This window comes from Polypterus senegalus, chromosome 2 (assembly GCF_016835505.1).
Source record: "Polypterus senegalus isolate Bchr_013 chromosome 2, ASM1683550v1, whole genome shotgun sequence".
In the NCBI taxonomy this organism is placed as follows: Eukaryota; Metazoa; Chordata; class Cladistia; order Polypteriformes; family Polypteridae; genus Polypterus; species Polypterus senegalus.
The window spans coordinates 19,710,259-19,718,943 of NC_053155.1; positions in this window are offsets into that span (position 1 = coordinate 19,710,259).

Consider the following 8,685-nt stretch of genomic DNA (forward strand, 5'->3'; position numbering starts at 1 on the left):
ACTAGGTGCTACAGGCTGGTGCAGGGAGAGCAAACATCAATTGCAGCAGCCAAACAGCTTTCTAATGTAATGAGAGGGCAGAAGGCAATAAAGGATATTGGAGAACCCGAATCTGCTGTTCTGTCTGCTTCACAAGATGGAGAGTGAAAAACTACAGAATCAGCAACAAAATTTGCTTGGGATGAAGAGCTTCTAAAATACATTCACAGTGTATTTGAGCATGATCTTAATTCAAAGAAAATGACTTTAGATATGGTGAGGCATAAAATTGAAAATATTTCCAAATTAAAAAGTACTAGCCAACCCGCGGCGTAACATACTTGCATAATTACGCCGTTTTTTTAATGAGTGTTAAGCACAGGGAAAAAAATGAACATTTGAAAAATTCGTAATTTAATAAACCACCAAGAAAAGTAACATTGCAACAATGCACGATACGAACCAACATACAATTGTCCGTGACTGAAAACTGGAGGACTGCCGTCGCGCCTTCACCTCCCAGAGCGAGGGACAGGGCTGGATGGCGCTCGGGTGCAGAGGGCGGAACGGGAGGAGAGGGGAAGGACGCTCATTCCGCCCCCTCCGTCCCGGCCCCCGCCATTCTAGTCTGCTAAATTCTTAGTCATCTGTTAGTTATCATTCAGTACTCACTGCCTGCTCATCTGCCCGCCCCCAACTCCTCACCTGAGTTGCTTTCGTCTGTGTACAGTCCACATGCACCTGTGAGTCACGTTGACTGTTCATTTTCCTTTCACCACCTCAGTCGCTTTCGTCTCTGCTACAGTCCACATGCACCTCTGAGCCATGTTGTTGTTCTTTGTGGTTCCGGCTGCTTTTCTATATATAATCTACCAAGTCACCTGACCATGGTAGATGCGAGGGGGTGTGTGTACAAAGGGCAGAGACGTAATTAGTGCGAGCGTATGACCCGCACTTACTGGGAATTCCTCTTTCATGGGGAACAATTCCAAGCCCCGGTCTCCATCACGAATGGGGTTCAACGGCTTATCCATGCCTGTCGGTGCTGGGTAGACACACGTTGATCCATTCAGTGTAGCGCGTGTGCAGTACCGGACATCCAAGGGCATCACAGACCTGTTAATGCTCAATCTCACATGGCTGAAAGCCACTTATCCCTCTAAGAAGTTGGACGCCGACCGCTCTGGGGTATCCCATGGTTGTCGTGCTTGCCCTGTCGGCTTAATGAATTATATATGATGCGGTGTTAGAGTTGGTGGGCAGGGCTTTGTGAGTGGCTATTTCTTGCATATCCCATGGTTGTCTTCCGGCAGTGTGAATGCCTCGAGAGACAGGGTGGCGGTGTTTGGTCAGTTGTTGCAGTTTGTGAGTTAAAAGCTGCGATGGTATTACACTCCAGTACATTGCGGTGAATGCATTGCGGTGAATGCTGGTAACAGTCAGGCGGGCGGGTGGGCGGACAGGCGTTCTAGTCCCATGCTCTTAGAGTTGTCGGGCATGACTCTGTGAGTTGTCGTCGTATCCCATGGTCTTAGAGTTGGTGGGCGGGTCTCTGTGATTTTGTGGGCATGGCTATGTCATGCGTATCCCATGGTTGTCTTGCTTGCGTATCCCATGGTTGTCGTGCTTGTCCTGTCAGCTTAGTGAATTATATATATATATAGATTGGTGAAAGAAAAAATATATGACAGGTTAAGGAGAGAGTATGCTTTTCAGGTGAATATGACAAGGAAAGTTTAAATGCCCAGGAGGATTCAAGTCTTCCCTTTGAAACAGAGAGTATACTGTAAATGATAATGTTAACAGACTCTTAGAGAGCCAAATGACTGCTTCTGATGTGACACCATTATCTGGTAAAAGCAATACAGTAAAGTGGATTTTTAGCTCCTTAGAATCTAATATTATAAAAGAAAGATGCAACAGCATAATCACTTCAGGGCCTATTTCACAACAGCGGGTCCAAAAAGCATTGCAGTACTGCCAAGAAGGTTTAGAAATCTTAATATAAATTAAATTTTATCTAGGATGAAGTATGAGTGCCATAAACACAGGACTAAATGGTGATTTTAAAAATAAATGTTTGCTTTTTTTTTTCGAAACAAATTACAATTTTTACTTAAATACTTTTCAAAAATGCTAATTAATTTTATTATAAATGTCAAAGTTCAATATACAAAATGAAAGCCCACATTTTCCAGTGAAAATATAGTTATTTTCAGTCAGTCACTGAATGTTATTGATGTGGGATTAAGATTTGAAGATTAGGACTATTTCAAGATATATTTTTGTTCTCATTTGTACTTGTACTATCCATCCATCCATTATCCAACCCGCTATTTCCTAAATACAGGGTCACAGAGGTCTGCTAGAGCCAATCCCAGCAAACATAGGGTACAAGGCAGGAAACAAACCTCGGGTAGGGCGCCAACCCACTGCCATTGTTGTATTATGGTACTGTGAAATTGTAATTTGCATAAAATAAAAGGTGTTGTTTATGTGATCCATTTTTCAAGATATGTAATAAAAAGTAAACCTTTATTACTGTTAAGTTGATCCAGAGCAGTACAGTTGCATTAAATGTTAATTGATGTCATATTTAAATTTAACTTAATTTATGTATTATGACAAGGTCTTGGTCTTTCAAGTTGTAAAATTTTAAATCTCATTTATTAAAAAGCCACAGCTCTATATTTCTGAAGTTATTGAAATTTACAATCGTTCATTTAATAAATATTTTTCTTCTATAAATGTGTTCAGTGTTCATTTCTCTTGTACTGAAATATTGCCTGCTGTTTGGTTCTGTTACTGTTTTTTTTGTCTTGTGTAACATCTTTGAACAAATTTAAAACCAATTATTTAGGAATACTATTGATATCAGTTTATACAATTTAAAAAAGTGAAAGAATTTATAACATACTAGCCAACCCGCGGCGTGCCATACGGCGCATAATCAGGCCAATTTTTAAGCACAGGGAGAAAATTAACATTTGAAAAATCGGTGATGTAATAAATCAGCAAGAAAAGCAACATTGTAACAATGCACGGAACGAACCAACACACAATCATCCGTGACAGAAAACTGGCGCACCGTCCTCGCGCCTTCTCCTGCCAGACGGAGGGATGGGGGTGCATGGCGCGGAGTGTGGAACGGGAGGAGAGGAGAAGGACATCCATTCAGCTCCATCCGTCATGCTAGTCCGCTGAATTCTCGTTCAGTATGCACTGCCCACTCATATGCCCACCTCAAACTCGTCGAGTCACTGTCTTTACATAGTCCAGATGTACCTGTGAGTGACGTAGACTTTTCATTGCTCTGTGCGGATCTGGCTGCTTTTCTATATATAATCCACCAAGGGACCCGACCACGGTAGTAGCAAGGTGGGAGTGGGGTGTGTACAAAGGGTTGGGACGCAACCAGTGGGAGCATAGGAGTCGCACTTAGTGGGACTTAGTTTGCAGCCCGATTGGGGTTCAACGGCTTACCCACGCCGGGTCGACACACGCTCAATGTCATGTATAACTATTAATTGAATGCTAAACACTTCTGGAAAGACACAGTTGTCTAAAACGGGTTGGTGTGAGAATACAACAGTAAGTGAATGAAAAGATGGAACTCTGGAGAGAGCAAAATACAACACAATAGTGAACCTGCGGCATAACAAACGCCGCATAATTATTTAATGATGCTTGAACACTTCTGGAAAGAACCAGGTTTCTAAAAAGGGAGGGTTTGAGGATACAACAGAATGAGAATGAAAAGATAGAACTGTAGACTTTTCATTGCTCTGTGCGGTTTTGGCTGTCTTTCTATACTGTATATAATCCAAACAAGACACCCGACCACAGTAGTAGCGAGGTGGGAGGAGGGTGTGTACAAAGTGCAGGAGCATCTAAGAAGACGCATGTTTGTCGCTGAAGTGAGTTGTTGCATGTAGCGTGTAAAACAGTTTGCTATGGTGCACGCAGGCGTGCGTCGTAACCGAAAACTCTTTTTTTTAAACACTGCCTACTTCATTGTGTTTTAACCTCAGTTGTAAAGGAATGTTTTAAGGACCCCATGGGATACCCCTCGGTTTTGGCTGCTTTTCTATATATAATCCACCAAGATACACGACCACGGTAGGAGGGGGGTGTGCACAAAGTGTAGGGACGTAATGAGTGGGAGCGTATGAGTCACATTTAGTGGGAATTCCACAGCTTGCAGCCTGAATGGGGTTCAACGGCTTACCCATGCCTGTCTGCGCTGGGTAGACACACGGTCAATGTCATGCATAATTATTTATTGAATGCTAAACACTTCTGGAAAGACACGGATGTCTAAAACGGGTTGGTGTGAGAATACAACAGTAAGTGAATGAAAAGATGGAACTCTGGAGAAAGCAAAATACAACACAATAGTGAACCCGCGGCATAACAAACGCCACGTGGCTCAGACGTGTATGCGGACTCTTACCACAGACAAAAGGGACTAACTTGGTGGTCAGTGAATTTTTGCATCCGGGCTAATGGGCAGGCAGTGTGAATGCCTAGAGAGCGAGGATAGACGCCGGCCGGTGAAAAAGGAGTGTTGGTGGGCAGGAAAACGTCTTCCGTGTTCCTGCAGGAGCATCTAAGAAGACGCATGTTTGTTGTGGAAGCGAATAGCTGTATGTAGTGTGTAAAACAGTTTGCTATGGTGCATGCGGTCGTGCATCATAACCGAAAAGTTGGTTTTTAAAGACTGCTGACTTCATTGTGCTTCAACCTCAGTTGTAAAGGATTGTTTTAAGGATCCCATGGGATACCCCTCGCAAACCGTTTCACATGCTGCATATGGAGATTCACCTCCGCGAGAAACATGCCTCTATGAACAGTCAATGCACATGACATTAACCTGACCTGCACTGCATGTGGCCTCTACGACAGACGAATATAAATGACGCCATTTTTTCTGTGTCCTAGTTTCTCCTAGTTGGTGGGCGAGGCCCTGCGAGTTGTCGTCGTATCCAATGGTCTTGGAGTTGGTTGTAAGTTACCTAACAGCCTCTTTACTCTTTATAAAGGTTTGAGTCATTATGGGTGTTTAACAGAACAAATCTATATATATAAAAGTCAATGTGCGTATGTATGTATGTTCCAGCATCACATCTGAACAGCTGGAGCGATTTTCATGAAACTCGGTACACATGTTCCTCATTGGTCGAATAAAAATACCGTAGGGTGAAATCAGCCGTAACCCACACCCTTCTGGGTAGGGTGGAGGGTGATCTTACGATCTTGTATGCATGTTATCATCCAGTAGATACTCGGAACGACCACCAGAGGGCGAACTGGAGGCGACTGCCAGCATTCTTTTTGTTTGAGCGCCACCGCGCCTCTGTTGCTTTTGAAATTAAATAGAGTTCTACACGTGGAAGTGTGTGTGTCTGTCCGGCCCGGAAGTGAGACGTAGAGTAGGGGTGAGGGCTCCAGCTCCGAGGATACGCAAGCGAGGCCAGCACACCGGCAAATGGAAACCATCTAATTTGTGTTTTTTTTTTTTTAATTATGTTTTTCTCAAACCATTACAAGAAATGTATTTTTTTAAGAATTTTACCTTAATGTTTGACTTTTTAAGGACTATTAGAATACAGTAAATGTTTTTCATACCTTGTTCAGTCCCACTACTGACTGTTATTTACTGTAATCTCTAGATTATTTAGAATGAATGTTTTCTTTGTTACTAAAACATCTACAACATTCTTACAATAATATAACTTGTGTTCCTGATTTTTAGTGCATATTGTATTCTCAAGTTGGCTATATTTATTCTCTTACAGAATAAATAATGAACATAATGAACTATCCATTGTGTAACCACCTGAAAATAAAATACTTTTGGGATACTATTTGGATCATAAGTCTAACTTATAGTTAGTACTTTTTATTGACTCCCCTAACTTTACTAGAATTGTAATTTCAGTTTTTCTTGCTCAACACGGTATCTAAAGTCTTCCCAATTAATTAAGAAAGATGGGGATGAGCATAACCCAGTTGAGTACAATTTTTTAGGAACAATAGGCATAATATAAAAGAAAATCGTTGCTGTTTATGTCTCACAGAATTTAAATGCATGCCTTCTTCAGTTGGATGACGAGTCACATCATAATGAAGACATAATAATAATTCTTTGCATTTATATACAGTAGCGCTTTTCTCACTACTCAAAGCACTCAGCAATTGCAGGTTAAGAGCCTTGCTCAAGTGCCCAACAGGGCAGAGTCCCTATTGGCATTTTACAGGATTTGAAGCGGCAACCTTCCAATTGCCAGTGCAGATCCCTAGCCTCAGAGCCACCACTTCCATTCTTCTGTAAAGCATTCGAGAAAAAGGTTTTATTTTAGGAGTGTGCTATAGACTTTCAATGCATGTAATTTATGTCCTGTTTTCATCCAAAATTTTTTTAATGATCTTTTGACTTATCAAATTTTTTGATGTAGTTTAATATAGTTCATTTTGAAATTCATATTTATTCTGAAGGATCTTCACATTTATTATATTATTGTCTAATGCATAAATGACTATTACTAACCAGATTAATCTATTACAGCCCCAGAGAACCAGATATGTACCATTTAATATTTCATTGCTGCCCATGATGCAGTCCAAAACTTTATTAGTCATGTATTTATAAGTGCAATAATCATAATATTAACAATCTTCCCAGTTTTACTTAATGCTACATGTAGTTATTCCAAAGATCAAGGTGACAACAGAAGTAGATGAGGCACAGACTCTTCTAAGTGTGTACACAGATTGCCCCGAGTCACTCCATTTGTTTACCATTCCCAAGACAATCTCGGCTGAAGAGAGATTGAGAATGTTAACAGTTCTAAATCACCTCAAAAGACTCCACTTGATTTCAAGTCAAGCAAAATAAATTCAGCATTTTATCTAATGTATGATAAATAATTAGTAATGTATATAACTTATTCAACATTTAATTTTTTTTCTTATCCTACTTTTTTCCACACAGAATCCCACAGACTAGAACTTGTACAATCAGTATTCATAGACAGGGTACCATCACAGGCCACACACCTGCAGTCATGTGTACTGTTCCAGTTTAAAGTGAACACTTAAAAATACCGAACTGCAATGGCAATGTGTGCAGAAAATCCATGCAGACATACTGGGGGGACATGAAAACTTGACAGAGATAAACCGAAAATTCTATTGACTGCAAAGTTTCAGGAATAATATGTTCAAATATGTAAATCATGTCACAGACCTTGGCTTCCATTCACACACACACACACACACATACTCAAAAAATTAAAGGAACACTTTGAAAACCCATCAAATCTAAAAGGGAAAAAATCCTGCTGGCTATCTGTACTGATATGGATTGATATGATAATGTGTTAGGAATGAAAGGATGGAAATGAGAAGAATCAGCCTACAGAGGGCTGAATTTAAAGACACCCCAAAAATTAAAGGGAAAAAATGATGCAGCAGGGAAGCAGATGAGTCCATTTGGCTGAAATATCATTGCAGCAACTCCAAATCCTACTCAGTAGTTTGTATGCAACCCTGGGGGAACTCCTCCCAGATCTGGACCAGAGCATCACTGAACTTCTGGACAGTCTGAGGTGTCAGATCAACCCAAACATAATGTCCCACCCAGAGGTGTTCTATTGGATTGAGGTCAGGCGAGTGAGCGTGGATTGGTTGGTGAGGGGGTGATGTCAATGGTATCAATTCCTTCATCCTCCAGGAACTGCCTGCATACTCTCGCAAAAACATGAGACTGCGCATTGTCGTGCACCAGGAGGAACCCAGGAGCCACTGCACCAGTATAGGGTCTGACAATGGGGCCAAAGATTTCATACCAATACCTAATGGCAGTCAGGGTGCCATTGTCTAGCCTGTAGAGGTCTGTTGTCCCTTCATGGATATGTCTCAATCCCCAGACCATCACTGACCCACTTCCACACTGGTTATGCTGAATGATGTTACAGGCAGCATAACGTTCTCCACGGCTTCTCCAGACCCTTTCACCTCTGTCACATTTGCTCAGGGTGAACCTGCTCTCATCTGTTAAAAGCACAGGGTGCCAGTGGTGGACCTGACAATTCTGGTATTCTATAGCAAATGCCAGTCGAGCTCCACGGTGCCCGCTAGAGGACGTCGGGCCCTCAGGACACCCTCATGAAGTCTGTTTCTGATTGTTTGCTCAGAGACATTCACACCAGTGGCCTGCCTACTGAAGGTCAATTTGTAGGCCTATTTTAGGGGTCGTCTCATTGTTGCCCCTCAGGTGCACTAAAGCAGCTGAAACTGATTAACAAGCCCCTCTGCTACTTCACTGACCAAATCAATAGTTATTTTCCTCTAGGGGGTGCTAGCTCCCTGGTTGGAATAAGTTCTTTTTAATTGTGGCGTTTTAAGTAACCTGGACCTAAATAGATATATTATAACGAGGCGATATCCCTCGCCTAGTGATACAGCGGTAAGAAATCACATAAGTTAAAATAACTTAGCTTTCTTTAATGACAACTTATGCAGCATTACAGACGAGGAAGCCAATGACAAGACTATCACCGAGGTTGGATCTCGATGTATACAGTCTGCCATTTTTGTTGCTGCGCTGGAAGAATTTTCAGGATCAGATGACTTTATCTCCCATCTGTCCGTTGGCTTCAAAGGTGTGCCAGGCAATGTTCCAAGGCTTTATATTCTTTCTCC